This window comes from Sminthopsis crassicaudata, chromosome 1 (assembly GCF_048593235.1).
Source record: "Sminthopsis crassicaudata isolate SCR6 chromosome 1, ASM4859323v1, whole genome shotgun sequence".
NCBI classification, from domain to species: Eukaryota; Metazoa; Chordata; class Mammalia; order Dasyuromorphia; family Dasyuridae; genus Sminthopsis; species Sminthopsis crassicaudata.
In genome coordinates this window covers 709,717,458-709,742,774 of record NC_133617.1, presented here as the reverse complement: position 1 = coordinate 709,742,774, position 25,317 = coordinate 709,717,458, and positions in this window count along the sequence as shown.

Here is a 25,317-nt window from a genome sequence, read left to right as displayed (position 1 = left end):
GCAGAATTACCACCCAAAGGAGAAAATCCTGCAAGCAGCTAGAAAAAAAAAACAATTTAAATACCAAGGTGCCACAATAAGGGTCACTCAAGATCTGGCTGCCTCCACATTAAAAGACAGAAGGGCCTGGAACCTGATATTCCGTAAGGCAAAAGATCAAGGAGTGCAACCAAGAATGAACTACCCAGCTAAGTTTAGCATCTTTTTCCATGGAAGAAGATGGTCATTCAAAGAAATAGAGGAATTCTATATGTTTCTAAGACAAAAACCAGACATAAACAAAAAATTTGATCTACATCCACAAGACTGAAGAGAAACAGAAAAAGGTACACAGAACCCTTGAGAACTGTAACTCTGTTGTGGGTATATAAAAAGTACTCAAGGATAATTTGATTTTACTGATATAAAAGAAAAAAGGGGGGGTAGTAAAGAGAAGGAGGTCATTTCAGAAAAAGGGGAAGGAATGATAAAAAGAGGGAAACTACATCACAGGAAGAGGCATATAAAATACACCATATCTGAGGGAATTTAGTGAGGGGGAGAATCAGTGTGTGAATCTTACTCTCATCAGGAGAAACTTAAAGAGTAAATAATTAACATATTTGTTTTTCAGAGAATTTTCTCTCACCTCATTAAAAGGGGGGATTGGAAAAAGGAAAAGGAAAAGGAGAATAAGTGAAGGGACTTGGAGGGAGGGGGGAGGGATACTAAAAAAAAGGGGGGAGGGTTGCGCGTCACAAGGGGGGTCTGTAAATTAAATATCGGGGAGGGGGATCAGGGGGGTCAAGGGAAAAAGCATAATCTGGGGATAATATGATGGCAGGAAATACAGAATTAGTAATTTTAAATGTAAATGTGAATGGGATGAATGATCCCATCAAATGGAGACGGATAGCAGATTGGATCAAAAATCAGAACCCTACAATATGTTGTCTGCAGGAAACACACTTAAAGCAGGGAGATACATACAGAGTAAAGGTAAAAGGTTGGAACAGAGACTATTATGCTTCAGGTAAAGCCAAAAAAGCAGGGGTAGTTATCCTTATCTCAGATCAAGCAAAAGCAGAAGTAGATCTAGTTAAAAAAAGATAAGGAAGGAAACTATATCCTGCTGAAAGGTAGCATAAATAATGAAGCCATATCAATACTAAACATATATGCACCAAACGGTATAGCATCTAACTTTCTAAAGGAAAATTTAAGGGAATTGCAAGAAGAAATAGACAGTAAAACTATAATAGTGGGAGATCTCAACCTTGAACTCTCAGATTTAGACAAATCAAACCACAAAACAAACAAGAAAGAAATTTAAAAAGTAAATAGAACATTAGAAAAACTAGGTATGATAGACCTTTGGAGAAAACTGAATGGAAATAGAAAGGAATATACTTTCTTCTCAGCAGTTCATGGATCCTATACAAAAATAGACCATATATTAGGACATAGAGATCACAAAATTAAATGTAGGAAGGAAGAAATAATAAATGCCTTCTTCTCAGATCACAATGCAATAAAAGCTACATTCAGTAAAAAGTTAGGGGTAAATAGACCAAAAAGTAATTTGAAACTGAATAATCTCATCTTAAAGAATGACTGGGTGAAAGAGCAAATTATAGAAACAATTAATAATTTCACCCAAGATAATGACAATGATGAGACATCATACCAAAATCTGTGGGATGTAGCTAAAGCAGTAATAAGGGGAAATTTTATATCTTTAGAGGCTTATTTGAAGAAAATTGAGAAAGAGAAGATTAACGAATTGGGCTTACAACTTAAAAGGCTAGAAAAAGACCAAATTATAAACCCCCAACCAAAAATTAAACTTGAAATACAAAAATTAAAAGGAGAAATCAATAATATTGAAAGTAAAAAAAAACTATTGAATTAATAAATAAAACCAAGAGTTGGTTTTATGAAAAAGCCAATAAAATAGATAAACCTTTGGTAAATTTGATCAGATAAAAGAAAGAGGAAAATCAAATTGTTAGTCTTACAAATGAAAAGGGGGATCTTTCCACCAATGAAGAGGAAATTAGAGAAATAATAAGGAGTTACTTTGCCCAACTTTATGCCAATAAATTTGATAACTTAAGTGAAATGGATGACTTCCTCCAAAAATATAGGCTCCCTGGATTAACAGAGGAGGAGATAAATTGCTTAAATAGTCCCATTTCAGAAAAAGAAATAGAACAAGCTATTAATCAACTCCCCAGGAAAAAATCCCCAGGGCCAGATGGATTCACATGTGAATTCTACCAAACATTTAAAGAACAATTAGCTCCAATGGTATATAAATTATTTGAAAAAATAGGGGATGAAGGAGTCCTACCAAACTCCTTTTATGACACAGACATGGTACTGATACCTAAACCAGGTCGATCGAAAACTGAGAAAGAAAATTATAGACCAATCTCCTTAATGAATATTAATGCTAAAATCTTAAATAAGATATTAGCAAAAAGACTTCAGAAAATTATCTCCAGGATAATACACTATGATCAAGTAGGATTTATTTCAGGAATGCAGGGCTGGTTTAATATTAGGAAAACTATTAATATAATTGACCATATTAATAATCAAATTAATAAGAACCATATGATCATCTCAATAGATGCAGAAAAAGCATTTGACAAAATCCAACATCCATTCCTACTAAAAACTCTTGAGAGTATAGGAATAAATGGATTATTCCTTAGAATAATTAGGAGCATATATTTAAGACCGTCAGTAAGCATAATATGCAATAGAAATAAACTGCAACCTTTCCCAGTAAGATCAGGAGTGAATCAAGGTTGCCCACTATCACCATTACTATTTAATATAGTACTAGAAATGCTAGCCTCATCAATAAGAGCCAAGAAAGAGATTCAAGGAATTAGAGTAGGAAATGAGGAAATCAAACTATCACTTTTTGCAGATGACATGATGGTATACTTAGAGAACCCCAAAGACTCTGCTAAAAAGCTACTAGAAATAATTCAAAATTTCAGCAAAGTGGCAGGATATAAAATAAATCCACATAAATCCTCGGGATTTTTATATATCACTAATAAAATGCAACAGCAAGAGATACAAAGAGAAATTCCATTCCAAACAAATGTTGAGAGTATAAAGTATTTGGGAATCCATCTACCAAAAAAAAGTCAGGAATTATATGAGAAAAATTACAAAACACTTGCCACAAAAATAAAATCAGATTTAAATAATTGGAAAGACATTCAATGCTCTTGGACAGGCCGAGCGAATATAATAAAGATGACAATACTCCCCAAACTAATCTATTTATTTAGTGCTATACCAATCAGACTCCCAAGAAACTATTTTAATGACTTAGAAAAAATAACAACAAAATTCATATGGAAGAATAAAAGGTTGAGAATTGCAAGGGAACTAATGAAAAAAAAGTCAGAGGAAGGTGGTCTAAGTTTACTTGATCTAAAGCTATATTATATAGCAGCAGTCACCAAAACCATTTCGTATTGGCTAAGAAATAGACCAGTAGATCAGTGGAACAGATTAGATACAAAGGACAACAAAGGGTACATATATAGCAATCTAATCTTTGACAAACAGAAAGATACCAACATTAGGGATAAAAATTCATTATTTGGAAAAAACTGTTGGGAAAACTGGAAATTAATATGACAGAAATTAGATATGGATCCACACTTAACACCATATACCAAGATAAGATCAAAATGGGTCCATGATTTAGGCATAAAGAGGGAGATAATAAATAGATTAGAGGAACAGAGAATCTTCTACCTCTCAGACTTGTGGAGGAGGAAGGAATTTATGACTAGAGGAGAACTAGAGATTATTATTGATCACAAAATAGAAGATTTTGATTATATAAAACTTAAAATTTTCTGTACAAATAATACTAATGCAAACAAGATTAGAAGGGAAGTAACAAATTGGGAAAATATTTTTTAAAACAAAGGTTCTGACAAAGGTCTCATTTCCAAAATATATAGAGAACTGACCCTAATTTATAATAAACCAAACCATTCTCCAATTGATAAATGGTCAAAGGATATGAACAGACAATTCTCAGATGAAGAAATTGAAACTATATTCACTCACATGAAAGAGTGTTCCAAATCACTACTGATCAGAGAAATGCAAATTAAGACAACTCTGAGATACCACTATACACCTGTCAGATTGGCTAAGATGACAGGAACAAATAATGATGAATGTTGAAGGGGATGTGTGGAAACTGGGACACTAATGCATTGTTGGTGGAGTTGTGAAAGAATCCAGCCATTCTGGAGAGCAATTTGGAACTATGCCCAAAAAGTTATCAAACTGTGCATACCCTTTGACCCAGCAGTGCTACTACTGGGCTTATATCCCAAAGAAATACTAAAGAGCAGAAAGAGACATATATGTGCCAAAATGTTTGTGGCAGCTCTTTTTGTTGTAGCTAGAAACTGGAAGATGAATGGATGTCCATCAGTTGGAGAATGGTTGGGTAAATTATGGTATATGAAGGTTATGGAATATTATTGCTCTGTAAGAAATGAGCAGCAGGAGGAATACAGAGAGGCCTGGAGAGACTTAAATCAACTGATGCTGAGTGAAATTAGCAGAACCAGAAGATAACTATACACTTCAACAACAATACTGTATGAGGATGTATTCTGATGGAAGTGGAAATTTTCAACATAAAGAAAAGCCAACTCACTTCCAGTTGATCAATGATGGACAGAGGTAGCTACACCCAGAGAAGAAACACTGGGAAGTGAATGTAAATTGTTAGCACTAATATCTGTCTGCCCAGGTTACATGTACCTTCGGAATCTAATGCTTATTGTGCAACAAGAATATGATATTCACACACATGTATTGTATCTAGGTTATATTGTAACACATGTAAAATGTATGGGATTGCCTGTCATCGGGGGGAGGGAATAAAGGGAGGGGCGATAATTTGGAAAAATGAATACAAGGGATAATATTATATAAAAAAAAGATTGATGTTATGCCTTTAATCTGAAAATAATAAAGATTTAAAAATGTATAATATCCTAAAAAAAAATCTCCAATTGATAAATGGTCAAAGGATAGGAACAGACAATTTTCAGATGATGAAATTGAAACTATATCCACTCATATGAAAGTGTTCCAAATCACTACTGATCAGAGAAATGCAAATTAATATACCTCTCAGATACCACTAAACACCTGTCAGATTGGCTAAAATGACAGGAAAAGATAATGATGAATGTTGGAGGGGATGTGATAAAACTAGGCCACTGATGCATTGTTGGTGGAGTTGTGAAAGAATCCAGCTATTCGGGAGAGCAATTTGGAACTATACCCCAAAAGTTGTCAAATTGTGCATGCCTTTTGATCCAGCAGTGCTACTACTGGCCTTATATCCCAAAGAAATACTAAAGAAGGGAAAGGGACCTGTATGTGCCAAAATGTTTGTGCAGCTCTTTTTGTAGTGGCTAGAAACTGGAAAATGAATGGATGCCCATCAATTAGAGAATGGTTGGGTAAATTATAGTATATGAATGTTATGGTATATTATTGCTCTGTAAGAAATGACCAGGATGAAAACAGAAAGGCTTGGAGAGACTTATATGATCTGATACTGAGTGAAAAGAGCAGAACCAGGAGATCACAATATACTTCAATAATGATATTGTATGAAGATATATTCTAATTGAAATGTATATCTTCAATATAGAGAAGATCCAATTCAGTTCCAGTCGATCAACGATGGATAGAAACAGCTACACCCAGAGAAGGAACACCAGGAAAGAAGTGTAAAATGTTTGAACTATTCTCTTTCTACCCAGGTTACTTACAACTTCGGAATCCAATTCTTACCATGCAACAAGAAATTTGGTTTTACACACATATATTGTGTCTAGGAAATATTTTAACACATTTAATATATATGGGATTGCCTGTCATCTAGGGCAGGGAGTATAGGGAGAGAGGGAAAATTTTGGAAAAGTGAATACAAGGGATACTGTAGCAAAAAAAAATACCCATGCATATGTAATGTCAAAAAATTATAATTATAAAATTAATATATTATAAAAAATAAAATCAAATGCAGTAAGGCAGCAATAGTAAATGCATCCTTTTAAGAACACAATGTGATGAAAATTATATTCAATAAAAAGCCAGGGGAAAATAGACCAAAAAATAATTGGAAACTAAATAATCTTATATTAAATAATGATTGGGTGAAATAGCAAATCATAGACATAATTAATAACTTTACTCAAGAAAATGCCAATTATGTGTTAACATACCAAAATGTGTGGGATACAGCCAAAGCAGTAATAAGGGGAAGTTTTATATCTCTAGACACCTACTTGCATGAAATAGAGAAAGAAAAGGTCAACAAATTGGGCTTACAACTAAAAATGCTAAAAAAGGGACAAATTAAAACCCCCAGACAAACTTCGACGAAACTTGAAGTTCTAAAAATAAAAGATAAAATTGAAAGTAAAAAAAAAAACCTATTAAATTAATTAATAAAACTAAGAGTTGGTTCTATGAAAAAAACAACAAAATAGACAAACCCTTAGTAAATCTGATTTTAAAAAGGAAAGGAAAAAACAAATTGTTAGTCTTTAAAATGAAAAGGGAGAACTCACCACTAATGAAGAGGAAATTAGAACAATAGTTAGGAGCTATTTTGACCAACTTTATATCAATAAATTTGATAACTTGAATGAAATGTAAGAATATCATCAAAAATATAGCTTGGCCAGATAAATAGAGAAAGAAGTAAATAGTCCAGATAGTCCCATTTCAGAAAAAAGAAATAGAAAAAGCTATTAACCAACTGCCTAAAAAAAAATCACCAGGACCAGATGGATTTACATGTGAATTCTACCAAACATTTAAAGAACAACTAACTCCAATGCTATATAAACTATTTGAAAAAATAGCAAATGAAGAAATCCCACCAAATTACTTTTATGACACAGACATGGTACTGATACCGAAACCAGGTAGGCTGAAAACAGAGAAAATCTCCCTAATGAATATTGATGCTAAAATCTTAAATAAAACATTAGCAAAAAGACTTCAGAAAATCATCCCCAGGATAATATACTATGACCAAGTGGGATTTATACCAGGAATGCAGTGCTGGTTCAATATTAGGAAAACTATTAGCATAATCAACTATATCAATAACCAAATTAATAAAAATATATATATATGACCATCTCAATAGATGCCAAAAAAGCATTTGATAAAAATCCAATATCCATTCCTACTAAAAACACTTGAGAGTATAGGAATAAATGGACTCTTCCTTAAAATAATAAGGAGCATATAATTACAACTGTCAGGAAACATTATATGTAATGGCGATAAACTGGAACCTTTCCCAGTAAGATCAGGAGTGAAACAAGGTTGCCCACTATCACCATTGCTATTCAATATTGTACTAGAAATGCTAGCCTTGGCAATAACATCCGAGAAAGAGATTCAAGTAATTAGAGTAGATAAAGAGGAAATCAACAGCAAGAGATACAAAGAGAAATTCCATTCAAAATAATGGTTGATAGTATAAAATATTTGGGAATATATCTACCAAAGGAAAGTCAGGAATTATATGAGCAACATTACAAAATGTTTGCCACAAAAATAAAGGCATATTTAAATACTTGGAAAGACACTAAGTGCTCTTGGGTAGGCCAAGCGAATATAATAAATTTGATAGTACTCCTCAAACTAATCTATTTATTTAGTGCTATACCAATCAGACTCCCAAGGAACTATTTCAATGACCTAAAAAAAAAAAAAAATAACAAAAGGTCGAGAATTTCAAGGGAAGTAATGAAAAGAAAAAAAAAATCAAATGAAGGTGGCCTAGCTGGACCTGATCTAGAACTATATTATAAAGCAGCAGTCAACAAAACCATTTGGTATTGGCTAAGAAACAGACTAGTTGATCAATGGAATAGGTTAGGTTCATAGGACAAGATAGTGAATAAAAATAGCAATCTAGTGTTTGCCAAACCCAAAGATCCCAACTTCTGAGATAAGAATTCATTATTTGACAAAAACTGCTGGGAAAACTGGAAATTAGTATGGCAGAAACTAGACATGGAACCACACTTAACACCACATACTAAGATAAGATCAAAATGGGTCCATGATTTAGGCATAAAGAACGAGATCATAAATAAATTAGAGGAACATAGGATAGTTTACCTCTCAGACTTGTGTAAGAGGAAGGAATTTGTGACCAAAGGAGAACTAGAAATCATTATTAATCACAAAATAAAAAATTTTGATTACATCAAATTAAAAAGCTTGTATACAAACAAAACTAATGCACACAAGATTAGAAGGGAAGTAACAAATAGGGAAAACATTTTTACAGTTAAAGGTTCTGATAAAGGCCTCATCTCCAAAATTTACACAGAATTGACTATAATTTATAAGAAATCAAACCATTCTCCAATTGATAAATGGTCAAAGGCTATGAACATACAATTTTCAGATGATGAAATTAAAACTATTTCCACTCATATGAAAGAGTGTTCCTTTGATCCAGCAGTGCTACTAGTGGGCTTATATCCCAAAGAAATACTAAACAGGGGAAAGAGACCTGTGTGTACCAAAATGTTTGTAGCAGCTCTTTTTGTAGTGGCTAGAACCTGGAAATTGAAAATGAACGGATGCCCATCAATTGGAGACAGGTTAGGCAAATTATGGTATATGAATGTTATGGAATATTATTGTTCTGTAAGAACTGACCAGCAGGATGAATACAGAGAGGCTTAGAGAGACTTACATCAACTGATGCTGAGTGAAATGAGCAGAACTAGGAGATCATTATACACTTCAACAATGTTACTGTATGAGGATGTATTCTGATAGAAGTGGATATCTTCAACATAGAGAAGAACTAATCCAATTCCAATTGATCAATGATGGACAAAACCAGCTACATCCAGAAAAGGAACAGTGGGAAATGAATGTAAACTGTTAGCATTTTTTGTTTTTCTCCCCAGATTATTTTTATCTTCCGAATCCAATTCTTCCTTTGCAACAACAACAACGAAATTTGGTTCTGCACATATATATTGTACCTAGGATATAATATAACATATTTAATATGTATGGGATTGGCTGCCATTTAGGAGAGGGGGTGGAGGGAAGGAAGGAAAATTCAGAACAGAAGGGAGTACAAGGGATAATGTTGTAAAAAAATTACCTATGCATATGTACTGTCAAAACATGTTATAATTATAAAATTAATAAAAAAATAAAAAGTAAAAAAACATTGTAGTAGAGAATTTAGCTTTAGCAATAAGAAAAGGAAAAAAATAATGAATTAGAGTGAGTAATGAAGAAACTAAAGTATCACTCTTTGCAGGCAATATGATGGTAAACAGGAAATCCTAGACAATCAACTAAAGCACTATTAGAAAAAAATGCTTTATCAAAGTTGCAGGATACAAAATGAATCCACATAAATCATCAGAATTTCTATATTACCAACAAAGTTCAGAAGCAAGCGATACAAAGATAAATTCCATTTAAAATAACAGTAGATGGGGGCAATAGGTGGCACAGTAGATAGAGCATCACTCTGAAGTCAGGAGGACCTGATTTCAAATCTGGTCCCAGACACTTAACACATTCTAGATGTGTGACCCTGGGCAAGTCATTTAACCCCAATTGTATCAGCCAAAAACAAACATATAATTAATTAATTAGAAATAGATAATATCAAGTATTTGGGGATCTACCTGCCAAGACAAAGTCAGAAAGTATATGAAAACAATTACAAAACACTTTCCACAAAAATAATATCAGATCCAAGCAATTGTAAGAATTCGAAATTCTCATGGGTAGGCCAAGCTAATATAATAAAAATGACAATTCTACCTAAATTTGTATACTTATTTAATGATATATAAATCAAAATCTCTGGGAATTACTTTGCAGACCAGCAAAAAATAAGAGCAAAGTTTATTTGAAAGAAAAAAAGTTCAAAATTTTCAATGGAATTAATAAAAAATGCAAATGAAGGTGGCTTGGTTTACTAGAGAAACCCATATTATAAAGCAATTGTCATCAAAATTATTTGGTACTGCCTAAGTAATAGAGTAGTTGATCAATGGAATAGGTTAGGTTCACAAGACACAATTTCAATGACTACTAATTTAGTAGTTAATGCACACAAAGACTGGCATAAAAACTCACTCTTTGTCAAAATTTGCTGGGGTATTTGGAAAACAGTATAGCAAAAATTAGGCATTGACCAACATTTAATACCCTATACAAAGATGAGTTTAAAATGGTTTCATGTTTTATAAATAGTGATATTATAGGCAAAGTAGAACAAAGGATAGTCTCAGATATGGGAAGCAAGAAAATTATGGCCAAAGATAAATACGAAACATTATGAAATATAAAATGGATAATTTGATTATATTAAATATTTTTACAAAAAAATAAATAAAAACAATGTAGAAACTGTTTTGGAAGAAAAACATTAGAGAAAAATTACATCCAAATATTCTTTAATAAAAATACAAGCCAATGAGAAGTAGACTAGTTGATCAATGAAATAGGTTATGTTTACAGGATAAAACAGGTCAATAACTATAGCAATCTAGTTGACAAAACCAAAGACCCCAAATTTTGGGATAAGAGTTTACTATTTGGCAAAACCTGCTAAGAAAATTGGAAATTAATATGACAAAAACTAGGTTGATCCACATAATACTGTACACCAAGATAAGATCAAAATGAGTTAATGATTTAGGCATAAAAATGAGATTATAAATAAATTAGAAGAACATAGGATAGTTTACCTCTCAGATTTGTGGAGGAGGAAAAAATTTGTGACCAAAGAAGAACTAGAGATCACCATTGATGACAAATTAGAAAAAAAAATTGATTATATCAAGTTAAAAATATTTTGTACAAACAAAACTAATGCATACAAAATTAGAAGGGAAGCAAAAAACTGGGGAAACATTTTTAAAGTTAAAGGTTCTGATAAAGGCCTCATTTCCAAAATATGTAGAGAATTGACTCTAATTTATAAGAAAATAAACCATTCTCCAATTGATAAATGGTCAAAGAATATGAACAGACTTTTCAGATGATGAAATTGAAACTATTTGTACTCACATGAAAAAGTGTTCGAAATCGTTATTGATCAGAGAAATTCAAATTAAGACAACTCTGAGATACCACTACACACCTGTCAGATTGGCTATGATGACAGGAAAAAATAATGACAATTGTTAGATGGTATATGCGAAAACTGGGACAGTGATGCATTGTTGGTGGAGTTGTGAACCTATCCAACCATTCTGGAGAGCAATTTGGAACTATATTTAAAAAGTTATCAAACTGTGCATACCCTGATCCAGCAGTGTTACTACTGGGCTTATGTCCTAAAGAGATATTAAAGAAGGGAAAGGGACCTGTATGTGTAAAAGTGTTTGTGGCAGACTTTTTCATAGTGGCTAGAAACCGAAAATTAAGTGGATGATCATCATTTGGAGAAAGACTGAGTAAATTGTGGTATATAAATGTTATGGAATATTATTATTCTGTAAAAAATGATAAACAGGATGAATACATAGAGGCTTGTAGAGACTTACATGAACTGATTCTAAGTGAAATGAGCAGAAGCAAGAAATCATTATACACTTCAACAACAATACTTATATAATGATCAATTCTGATGGAAGTGGCTATCTTCAACAAGAGGATACAAATCAGTTCCAATTGATCAGTAATGAACAGAACCAGCTACACCCAGTGAAAGAACACTGGGAAATGATAATGGACAACAACATAGCATTTCCATTCTTTCTGTTATAATTTGCTTACATTTTTGTGTTTCTTCCCAGATTATTTTTACTTTCTTTCTAAATACAATTTTTCTTATGCAGCAAGATAACTGTATAAATATGTATACATTTGTTGCATTTAACATATAATTTAACATATTTAACATGTATGAGGCTACCTGTCATCTAGGCGAGGGAATGGAGGGAAGAAGGGAAAAAGTTGGAATATAAATTTTTCCAATGGTCAATGTTGAAAAATTATCCATGCATATGTTTTGTCAATAAAAAGCTATAGTAAAAATGAAAATGAATACAAGCAAATACGCAATTGATAAGTGGTCAAAGGTTTAGAATAGGCAATTTTCAGAGAAAGAAATTAAAACTTTCTAGTCATATGAAAAATGTTCTAAATCAATATTGATCAGAGAAATGTAAACTAAGATAACTGTGGGATATGATATATCTCAGATTGGCTAAGATGACAGAAAAACATAATGATAAATATTAGAGACAATGTAGGAGACCTGGAAATTTAATATATTATTGGTGGAGTTGTGAACTGATCCAACTATTCTGGAGAGCAATTTTGAACTATGCTATAATGCTATCAAACTTTACATATTCTTTGATTCAGCAGTATTATCCTGAGTCTTTATCCCAAAATGATCATTAAAAGGGAAAAGGACCCAAGTATCATCATACATGGATAAAGTAGATTATAGTAATATATAAAAAAGTCAAAATCTATGACTAGACTATCAGGAATATAGAATTATTTCAACCTATGAGAAAATATAGGCATAATATCAACAATAAAAACAAAAACAACAAAACAGAAGTAGTTGAAGTTATTAAGAATTTCAAATTGCAAAATATAAAAAAAAACATAAAAATCATCAGCATATATATCCGTTACCAAAAAAATCCCAGGAGGAAAATTCATTTTTAAATAAATTCAGCCAACATAAAATACTTGGCTGTCAACCTGCTAAGACAAAGTCAGGAACTATATGAACCCAATTACAAAATATTTTTGCACATAAAAATATCAAATAACCAAAGAAACATCAATTGCTCATGAGTCTGATTTTGGATATAAAATTGAGTAGTGGATCTGTAAAATAGATTAGATAAATAATAGACAGTAGTAAATGACCATAGTTATTTAATGTTTGACAAATGCAAAGATCCAAAATTTGGGGACAAAAACATGCTGTTTGACAAAAAAAAAAAAAAAAAATGATAGAAAAACTAGTGAACATTTTGACGGTAACTAGGTATATACCAACACCTAACACTGTATAACTAGATAAGGTCAAAATGGCTATATGATTTAGACAAAGCATAAAGGGTGATATTTTAAGCAAATTAGAGGACTATGATTTTTTTTACCTTGCAATCAATGAAAAGGGGAAAATTTTTATAACTAAGCAATAGATAGAGATGATCATGGTAAGTAAAAGGAATAATTCTGATTGCATTAATTTTTTTTTTGCATAAACAAAATCAAGCAGCCAAAATTTGAAGCAAAGCCATTAACAGGAAAATAATTTTATAGGAAATTTCTCTGATAAAGTCCTGATTTTTTTAAATACAAAGGGACTGAGTCATATTTGTTAAAATGTGAAAGGACAATATTCAGAAGAATATTAAAAACAATCTCTTATCAGAGGTAAAATTGCTCTAAATCATAATTGATTAAAGAAACACAAACTAAAACAACTTTTGAGTAAAATCTCACATCTTTAGATAGGCTAATATGGTGAAAAGAAAATGTTCAATTCTGGAGGGAATGTGGAAAAATCAGAACACTAAAGTACTGTGTTGGTAGAATTTTGAAATGCCCAAACATTATGGAGAACAATTTGGAATTATGCCTGATAGGCTATAAAACTGGACATTCCCTTTAACCAACAATTCTATAATTAGTTCTGTATCCCCAAGTGTTTGAGAAAAAAAAGGAAAAGGACTTATAGACGCAAAAATATTTATAGCAAATCTTTTAGTGGTGATAGAAATTGAAGAACTATCCATCAGTTAAGGAGATGATAAATAATTTATCATATGCAATTGTGATGGAATGCTATGATGTTATAAGAAATATGTGGGGCCATTTCAGGAAACATCTGAGAAGGCCTACATAAATTGATGCATAGTAACATGTAGAACTGAAGCAAGATACCTCTGTACCCAGTAAAAGCCATACTTTTACAATAATCAACTATAATATATATATATATATATATATATATATATATATATATATATATATATATATATATAATATATAACAATAATCAGCTATGAAAGATTTAATTACTTTGATCAATACAATGGTACAGAATAATTCCAAAGGACTCATGATGAAAAATGCTATTCACCACTATCCCCCTCAAAAAAGAATTTATCAAACTGAGTTTAGGATTGATCATTTCTGATGGACATTGCTGTCTTCAAAATTGAGATCATTCAAACCAGTTCCAATTGTTCAGTGATGAAGAGAGCTATAGGAACTGAGTATGGACCACAACATAGCTAGCATTCTCATTCTTTCTGTTGTTGTTTGCTTGCATTTTGTTTTCATTCTCAGCTTTTTTTTTCCTTCTTAATCTGAGTTTTCTTTTGCAGCAAGAAAAATGTGTAAATGTATATGCATATATTGAATTTACCATATATTTTAACATATTTAACATGTATTGGACTACCTGCTATCTAAAGGAGAGAGTGGGGAGAAGGGGATAATTTGGAACAGACATTTTTGCAAGGGTCAATGTTGATAAATTACCCATATACATGATTTGTAAATAATAAGCTTTAATAAAAAAATTAAAAAATGTATTTGCTATTTTTGTAACATGATTAAGATATAAAATATATTTTGTGTGATTTCATATATATAATTTATATATTTATTATCTTCCCAATTGCAGAGAATCTTGGATAAATAAATAATAAATTGAAGAAGTTGATTAGGTGATCTTCAAGGTTTCCCTAACATTAGTTTTCTTGGAAATATGCAAGTAGATGGACAGAGATAGATGATAGATACATAATACATACATGCTTATTTATATTGATACCTATATGGCTTCTATGTGTGGAATATTTTTTTATTCAAAAATAAAAAGATTTTATGTCCTGTAATCTTAGGAGTACTAGAGCATTACAATCATATGTAATTATATATAGTTATGCCTTTAAGTTTGAGGAGAAAGGAGGAGTTTTAGAGGGTCAGAATCCTACAATTTAAATCTTTCTTTTTGACATTAGTAACCCATAGTGTTATAAAAGAACCAAGATAACATATTCTAAGGGACTGCAAATAGCAATTGTTTCTGTTTGGGCCAGAAAATCTAAGGGTCTTCCCCTTTCAGACTGATTTTTTAATGAGTTGAAAGAGGACTAGCCTCATTTCTTACCTGTGCCTTCATCACTGATTGGACATTGTCTCAGTAAAATTGTGACCTGTTAAAGACTTTAATTTTAAAAGGCCAACATCTCCCACTGTATCCAGAGCAATCTCTACTAATCCTGATCTGTATCTTGCCACTGATCATCCCTAATGACCCTGGATGAGAAAGTGAAGTTGCTGATTTTGCACATCCTTCTCTCAATAAAATTAATTTGCCTATCATGGCATCACCTTGCTGATATTATGGTCCTCTTTGACAACTCTGGACAATTTCTGGGTTCTTCATTTGCCAGAGAACACACAGATTGTTGAATATGGGCATAATAATAATAATAATAATAATAATAATAATATACAGTATGGGAATGACACTAACACTTAGAAAGATACATAGAACTCAAATATATATATATATATATATATATGAAAAAGGGCACCCCAAAACCAGTATGATTTAGAAATTTTTTCTTTTCCTACAACAGTCAAATATCACTATTCTAAAATATTTATCCATGGAAATTCAATGGGATCTTTGATCAACAGACTTCTTGAATAGCTGATAACTGGTTGCTTAGGAAACAAGTGATGATTAAACTGTTAACTGATATGGTGCTTGGTGAATTTGCTATGTCTGGAAATAAAACTCTTTGTGAGACTAACAGAATTGTCAAATGAACACAGTGCTAATTATATATGATTTTGTTCATCAATCTTTAGGCCACACTGTTGATTAATCTCCACAGGGTCTTCTATACCACTCCATAGAAATCTCCTCACCAGGCAACCTAACTTCACCTATTAATTGAAATATTCTATACTTCTGAGGTCTTAATTTTGGATTGTCTGCTTCCACCCAAAATCTCTGCAGTGGGTACTGCTGACTCATCTTAATAGATTTTTCTTTACCATGTTCCTGTATAGATGACCTTTTGCCAGCCTACCCAAACTTTTCAGCTATGTTTTGTTTTTTTTTTCCCCCCATTAGAATGAAAACTCCCTGAAGAAAAGGTCTGTGTTTTAATTGTTTTTTATTTGTGCTCCTGTGTTTTGCACAATGTCTGGCACATAGTTAGCACTTAAACGATGCTTCTTGACTGCCTAACTCATCCATTCCTTGCATGTGTCATATAAATATACACTAATTTAGCTATATATAGACCAAATACTAGAAAGGTTTCTTGTCTTGAATGTAAAGATAGTGGAATTGGTGACATAAATGTAAACAAAAACCTCAAGACAACTTTCCAATTATTTATTTATTTGTTTGTTTTTTTGTAGCACATGCTTTTCTTGGATGGGAAGACATTTTTGCTTATTTTTTGTTTTAGTAGATCATTCAAATGAAGGAAAAGTCAAATCTTCTTCAAGTAATAACAATTCTGTTTTCACTTATTAGAATATACATACTAGCTCTTGAATGAGGATCCCTGTTTTTAAATGAATAATGAAAATACCAACATGAGTGCAAACAATGATTCCTTTTCACAAGTCATTTATTTTTTATTTTCCCTGTTTTTATACTTCCTTGTGATCCCATACATCTCTGATTGTAACAATAGTTTCAATGAACAGTATTTGGAAGTTTATATTATTATCTATAATGATGATTCTATTAATACTATCAGCGACAAGTAAATTGAAATTGTGAAAAGTCAGATTGTTATAGTTAATAATCTATCTGTAATCATATAATGAAAGCTCACTTCTTTGTTCATTGGATTGGGAAGATTTCATGATTTTGAAAGTTTCTTTGTCAGCATTTTTACCTCATTCACTTTCTTCCAGTAATGCTTTATATCAACCTCTGCCAAGTTGAAAATAGCAAGAGTGATCAGCTAGACAATCAAAAACTAAGGAGCATGTGTTAGGCTGTATACCTGACTTTTTCATTCCCTTGTTTTATTTTTTTGTTTGTTTTTTGTTTTGTTATGTTTTGTTTTGTTTTGTTTTGTTTTAGGTTTAGTACATATATTATATAATGTTATTAATAATAATAAATTAAATTTTATTCTGCTAAATTAGCACTGAATCTTTGGAAGGGGATATAGGAGAAGGAAAAACTATTATCAAATATTCTGATCACCTCTTTCAAGTCATGACCAGATTCCAAGGGAAGAAATGTTTTAATTATTATTAAAAATAAACTTTCTGTACTTTACTTTGTAAAGATTACGTATTAAATAATAAATCTGGATATATCTTAATGTAATAAAAAATTATGACTGTATGTTCAGTTATTATTTGAGGCATTAATCAAATTCAGATGTAATAAAAAGATAATTATAATTCTGAGGACTGAATACAATTACTATTCATAATAAAAAACAATCAAAATGTTAATTTTATAACAATTTATAAAAATTAAAATGTTAGCATAAACTCATTATTTTCAACAATAAATAAATAAGTTCTTTATGTGGGAACAATAAATACATGATTTAAGTAAGAAAACTTCAGTGAAGAGTACCATTTTGATAATAGAATATGTGAATAATAAAATTATGTTTATATATCATGGTACCAATGGATATTACATTTGGATTTGACATATTTTCTATATTGAGTATTCTCATAATCGTATGATTTTTATGTTTTCTTATAGCAACATCTTTTTAGAATATGCTTAAAATATGCTGAGCAACAATTGCATTGTTGCTGTTGTGTATATAGGTGTGTGTGTGTGTGTGTGTGTGTGTGTGCATACATGTCTTCCATTACAATTAAGATCAAATTTTTTTTATGAGATTAGGTTTCTTTTTAACTTGGTAAGAATTATCATTTTTGTAACAATTTTATTTTGTATTACATGTAAATTTTACACCATCCTCTTGAATTAATTTAAATCTAATAGCCTTAATTATTACCTTGGCAGAAATTATAACATTCCACACTGCTTTTTGGGCACTTTATTATCTAAACTGTTTAGTTATAAAAATTAAAATGTTGGCTGTAGCTAGGTAACTTTGTAGATAAGCCAGTGCTGGTGTCAGCTCTGAAATCAGGAGGACCTGAGTTCAAATCTGGCCTCAGACACTTAACACTTCTAGCTATGTGACCCTAGGGAAGGCACTTAACCCCAATTGCCTCAACAAAAATAAATAAATAAATAATGAATAAATAAAATGGTAAGATAAACTAATTATTTTGAGCAATAAAAATGAGTTAAGTTGTTTATATTGGAAAGAGAAATGCATAATTTAAGTTCTTTATATAAGAAAACAGTGGAGAGTGCCATTTTGGTAATAGAATGATATGAATAACAAAATTGTTTTCATGTACCATGGCACAGATGCATTTTACGTCTGGTACTGACAAATTTTCTACATTGAGTACTCTTATAAACACATGATTTCTGTTTCCTGATCTTATAACAATATCACTTTAGAATATGCTTAAAATATGCTGAGTAAATGAGAGCTATATTACTCAAATTCTTTATTGGAGGAGATAAGAGATAATCACATCTGCAGTCTTCTCAAGACACTTCATTTAAAAAAAAATAATAAGAATAAGAATAAAAGCACCCAGGGCTTATGGGATCTTGAAATCATACTATGAGTATTATTTGAAGGAAATAGGCTCAGAAGAGGAGAAGAAAGAATAAGGGAGGAGAATAAGATAAAGGAGAGGGAAGCAACAATTTTATATGTGTTCAATGTTTAAGAACTATATACATACTACAATAAAGGGTAATGACCTCTGGACCAAGGACATGACTATTGAAGGTGAGGGTGGGAAGTATGGAGTGTATGAATATATATGAATATATATGAATATATATATATATATATATATATATACATATATATATATATACATATATATATATATATATATATATATATATATATATATATATATATATACACACACACATATATCAGTTGCTGGAAAGAGTCACATTCATCAGAATTCATCATGGTATAGTCTTGTTGTTGCCATGTATAATGATCTCCTGGTTCTGCTCATCTCACTTAGCCTCAGTTCATGTAAGTCTCTCCAAACCTCTCTGAAATCATCCTGCTGATCATTTCTTACAGTGCAATAATATTCCATAGCACTAATATACCATAATTTATTCAGCCATTTTCCAACTGATGGATATCTGCTCAGTTTCTGGTTTATTGACACTATAAAAAGGGCTCCTACAACCATTTTTTGCACATGTGGGTCTCTTTCTCTCCTTTGAGATCTCTTTGGGATATAGGACCAATAGAAACACGCTTTTGCAGCTTACGGTTCTTTCTGCACCAGAAGAAATGCAATATATCATTTTACATTGAAAAAGTCCTGAAGTTTTCCTGTGAAAATAGGTGAACCTTGCCTGAGGAAGTAGACATCAGAAGGGTTGCTGCTTATCAGTTATTTTATAGTACAGTTTTCTGTGTTCTCACTGTTTCTAATGGTTGAAATGGCACTTGAATAAATTAAATTAAACTTAATATTTCTCTTATTCTCAGGTTGTTCCCTAATGGATCACTCATATTAGAACAAAATCACATTTTCAAAAAGTTATAGTGGAACTGATTGTACTCAGCAGGTAGAAGCAGAATTATAACAAACAGGAGAGTATAAGTTTGATATAAAGAAAAAAAAATACAATGTAGAACTTCAAGAATAATGAGAATACAATGATTTGTCTTGGAAGTTCAAGTCTTCCCTTTTACTGAATGAAAGTCTTCTAAAGAAATACTTCTAAGGTATAGTATAATAGAGATTATGGTTTATCTATTTGTTGAAGTATATACCCTCTGAGCCTCCTTTGCACTCTAGATTCTAAGTTTCTGGAAGTAATAAAAAATAAAATAAAATATTTTTTTTTCCTTTTTTTTTTCTTTTTTTCCAATTGGTGGAAATTTTTTTTTTTATTTTAAACTTATTTGTATTTAGTATTGGAATGACACTAGGAAGTCATCTTGTAAAAATCCTGACACCTAAAACTTTCAAAAGTGGCCATATACCCTCCACTTAAAGCACTTAAAGACTTCCAATGTAGTCTTCCAATATAATGTAATAAGTTTTTGTTTTTTACAAAAAAAATAATTCTGAGATAATATGTAAATTAAAATTGTAGCTTTATTAAAAAGTTTTTTTTTTTTTTTTTTTTTTTTTTTTTTGCTTGTGCAGGAAGTAATTTAAATAGAATATCAGCTTTGGGTGTTTATGGGGGGTATAATGCCTTCTTCCTGATGTGTCCTAGGAAGGGGTGTACCTTCATTGCTGACTTACAAGGCCATTATTTTAATTAAATTACTTGGACTCTTCATTTAGGTTTTAATATATAGTTCTCAAATAGGCCTACTAGAGGCATGAGGATGAGGATGATTAGGAGATAGAGTATGGTGGCTAGTTGGCTGATAATAATGAATGGTTGTACTACTGGTTGGCCACGGATTCAGGTGAGTGTGAAAAAGGTTTCCAGTAAGGATTCAGAACAATGTTTGGGAGACTTGTTGGAATAGTATGCTTTGTTGGTTGGCTGTATGGAGGAAACGGATGATTAGAAGGATTAAGATAGAAACTAGTAGAGCAAGAATGTTGTCTAATTTATTAGGGATAGAGCATAGGATAGCATATGCAAAGAGGAAGTACCATTCTGTTTAATATGAGGAGGTGTGTTTAGGGGGTTGGCTGGTGAAAAGTTGTCTGGGTCTCCTAGTGAGTCTGGGGAAAATAAGGCTAGGGTGAGGAGAACTAGGAGTAGGAATATAAAGCCAAGAGCATCTTTAATAGTATAGTAAGGGTGGAATGGGATTTTATTTGAATCAGGATTAATCCCTGAGGGATTGTTGGAACCTGTTTCATAAGGAATAGGAGGTGCACAATAACCAGTGCTATAATAATGCAATAAGAGATTTTAGATCTGTTTGTTACAGACAAATAGAGCTTGTCATAATTATTCCTCATAGGGAAAGGATTATGAATGGGTAACATAGGTTTGTTGTTACTGGTTCAGTAAAGACTGTGATTCGTATAATACTGTAGCCTCCTAGTTTGAGTAGGATGGCAGCTAAGACCATGGAGCCTGCAATAGGGGCCTCCACATGTGCTTTTGGAAGTTACAAGTGAAGGCCGTTCCAAGGAGAAGGAAATGTATCTTCTGTAAAGGGAACTCATTTCATAATTTTCTGTTGAAAGGTTTTTCTCCACCTAGAATTTATTTTTTAGAAATATGAATGTAATATCAGGATTCCATAATAACACATTTATATTCAGAGGTTTGTTATAATAATACATACATATATGTGTACAAGTTTGTGATCATGTGTATATTTACATGTAAGAAAAATATTTTTCCTATAGTTTTTCTTTTTGATATGTGTAACCACATAACCGTTAGCATGTCCTCTTTGGAGTTATAATGAATAAGCTTTAAAAATGACAAATGAATGAAATTTCTCATATTTTTTCCATTAACCCATATTCCTCTATCTAATCACTATAATCAAGCTAAAATTAAAACCAATGTCTAGACATCCCTCCAAAAAGCCTTAAAAAGTAATGCTTTATATTATTAATATTATATTACAATTGTCAAGTGGAAACAAAATCATGCATATAATTGACTAGGTATTTATAAATCTGTTTTATCTTCTTTTGATGGAAAAATAAGATATTTTCCATAGAAAACCTTGACCTGAAAATCTTCTTTATTAACATAAAGAGATATTTAAATGAGGATTATATAGAAAATATCATTTCACATAATTTCAGGGAATTATTATTTCATTTTATTTTTATCATATTATTTTGTACTCAGTAGAGAAGCAAGAAAGATTTCTGGAATACAAAAGTCCTTTGCATTGGAGTGAGATAGAATTAGATTCAAATCCTGCCTCATTTCTACTGACTTATTTTTTTAACAATTAATTTAATCTACATTGACTTTAGTTTCCTCACCCGCGAAAATGAGAAATGTGGACTCAATGACATTAAAATTCAGTCCATATCTAAACTTGTGATTATCTGAAATCTAGAACTTTATTTGAAAAATTCAAAGTTACCTCATTATCAGCATATCCTTTTAGAGGGAATTCAAATTCTGCAAAAACCAATCCCAGCTGAGCAAATTTAAAAGCAAAATGTTTTACCATGTCTTTTCCCTGGTGAATATTATATTATGTATAGGCTCCTAAAACATGTTATTCCATGGTGATGAAGATGAAATCCAGTTTCTTCTGGGGAAGGGACATAACTAAAATCATACTTATTCTCTACCTCTCTTTCAGTTAATACAATAAGGAAGATATTTAGTATGCCCATTTCAGGAAAGATTTTCTTTGGAAAACCCAAATATTATATTCTTCTTATTTTCCAAAATCTCATTTGAATCTTATGCTCATTTGTGAATTATCTGCAATGCCCAAAGACATGAAGGTTGACTGTGCTAGTAAGTGCATTCAGACATAATGATCCTTCATCTGTTAAAATTATTTCTTCAATATTATTCCAATTTAACCTTAATACCATTGTAATTGTTGTTGCTGGGTTATATCTAACTCTCCATTTAAGTTTTTTCTTGGCAAGGATACTAAAGTGATTTTTACATTTCCTTCTCCAGTTCATTTTTTAAAATGATGAAATTGTGGCAAAGTGATTTGATTTGCTTAGGATCACATACACAGTAAACATTTGACATAGACATATTTGAACTCAGATCCTGCAGGTTCCAAGGCCAGCACTCTGTCTCCTGCACCAATTAATGTCCTTAAATAACAATACCACTACTCTTAATTCCCCCCAACTGCTAGATATATACTTGACTTCAGTTATACTAATACTTTGAAGAAGATGTAAAACACTTCCAAAATCAAAAAGTAGTAACTCAGTCAACATCACAAATCATCTTATCAGTACAAGCAAAAAGTATATTAGTTATAGAAAAAAATCAAATATATTCAAAAGAAAATTAATGGCAATGGAAGTAAAAAAAATTATAATTTTCCCCTAAATCATGAGGTTACTTAAAAAGCAACATGTGGTTGAATATTCAAGTCTCAAATAATTGTCTTAACTCCCAATGAAAAGGGAATTTAGTGCAGTAGAAATTAAGTACTTTAAATATATATGTAAACAAAAACACAGAGGTAAAAATGTAAAGAGAAGGATTGAAAAGTTAGAGCCAGCATTCTAAACCTGCTCCTGATAATTGCTTATCTAAGTAAACTGATTGCAGTCACTTATCCTCAATGTACCTCAGTTTTTCAAACTATAAGTTTAGGAGTTAAATTAGATCACTTCTGAGGTCCTTTCAGGATTTATGAACGTGAGTTCTTTTTGTTTTGTTTTGTTTCTGTATTTCTTATTTGATTAACTTCATGCATGTTTTATTTGCTGTGATTAGACCTATAAGGATAAAGGTGGAATTCTAATAAGAGTGAATTTAAATTTTCTTAAAGGTCAATTAGATTACTCATGCATGACCCCAAGGTGGTTAAAGTGGTAAAAGTTGGAAGAAAACAAACTGCAGCTCAATGCAAACATAAATTTTCCAAAATTAGAGCTTTTCCCAAGTTAAATAGACTGTGTTAGAAGATAACACTGGCCCTTCCATGGGAGATTTTGAAGATGAGATTAGATCTTGTCTAGGATTTGTAGATGAATATTTTTGATTGTTTATATTGTATGTCATTAACTCAGTTTTAGCTCAAGCATTCTGCAAATATGATTTCACTATGATATGACTTTTTTTTTTTAACTTTTCTGAACATGATTGCAATAGTATAGAAGAAATCTATGACAAAATTCAGCATGAATCTACAGGAAAATAATTATATTGGTATATGTTCAGAAACATATGAAGCTATATTGAAACATCAAAATGGGCATATGTATTTGCTTTCCTTTATTTCCGAAATATTGCTAAAGGCAAACACCTTAACCTCTCTGGGTCTCGATTTTGTCTTCTTTAAGAGAAGCATATAGTACTCACCTCTCCAGACTATTGTCAGGATTAAATGAAAATCTCTAGCAAAGCACTGTGCCAATATTAAACTACAATATAAATTCCAGGTGTCTATTTTATTTATTTTAAATGCAGACAGTCTGGCATAGTGGGAAATTAGGAAGACAAGAGTTCAAACACTACCTCTTACACTATTTATGTTTCCCTGAGTGAATTCCTTAATTTTTATGTTCTTTAGGCAACTCCCTCAGATTTATTATTTACTAAATCATAGATATGTTAAATCATGTTGTTTGTATAGTATATATTGATTTTGGAGGGGCTGAAGGTACAGAATTGAAATTACTTTAATATTGGTCAACTTGATTCACTCTGAAGAACTTATTTCAAAACTATTGTACTACTAACATCTGCTTCCTCCTTTTCTCTTTCCTATGTTGCTTCCCACCAAATAGTTTCCTTTACCCTCAGAGTTCAAAATGGTAATGGAGTAGAGGCTCCAGTGGACTTTGGAAGGCCCAGATAATTGTGAGAAAAGCCTAGCTATAGGAATGGAAGTTGTAGGAGATTCTTATTTTTTTTTCCTTGCTTCAAGCCCTGAAGCAAGAGTAATTCCATTCTTGGTCATAGTTCCTTGAACCAATTTTCCACATTTCAAGTAATAATGTAGTTGATTTCTACAGTTTCATTGCCCAAGGATGTAAATGTTTTATATCAATAGAGATTCTGAAGCAATGTCAATTACTAACCACTATTACACTTGTCATCCTATTGTGAATTTAAGCCAATAAAGAAATATGCACACAATCAAGACAGTCATTGGTTATTCAGTTGCCCTTATATATTTTAAGTTGAGTTTAACAGAACTGGGAAATAGACTATCCCCACAGCATCCCAAACCAGCAACTTTAAGGTCGTGTCTATCTTTAGCCTCCTGGATCTCTCTGACTCTATTTCTATATAGAAAGATAGACAGACAGACAGATATATACATGCATACATACATACATAGATGAATGTATATATGTGTGTGTGTGTGTGTGTGTGTGTGTGTGTGTGTGTGTGTGTGTAGAGAGAGAGAGAGAGAAACAATTTGAAGATGTCATTATGAAAGACTTTTTTAAACTAAATACAACTATTTCTTCATATTAAGGTGGCCTACAGGACAAAGAGTGCTAAAGTGAAAC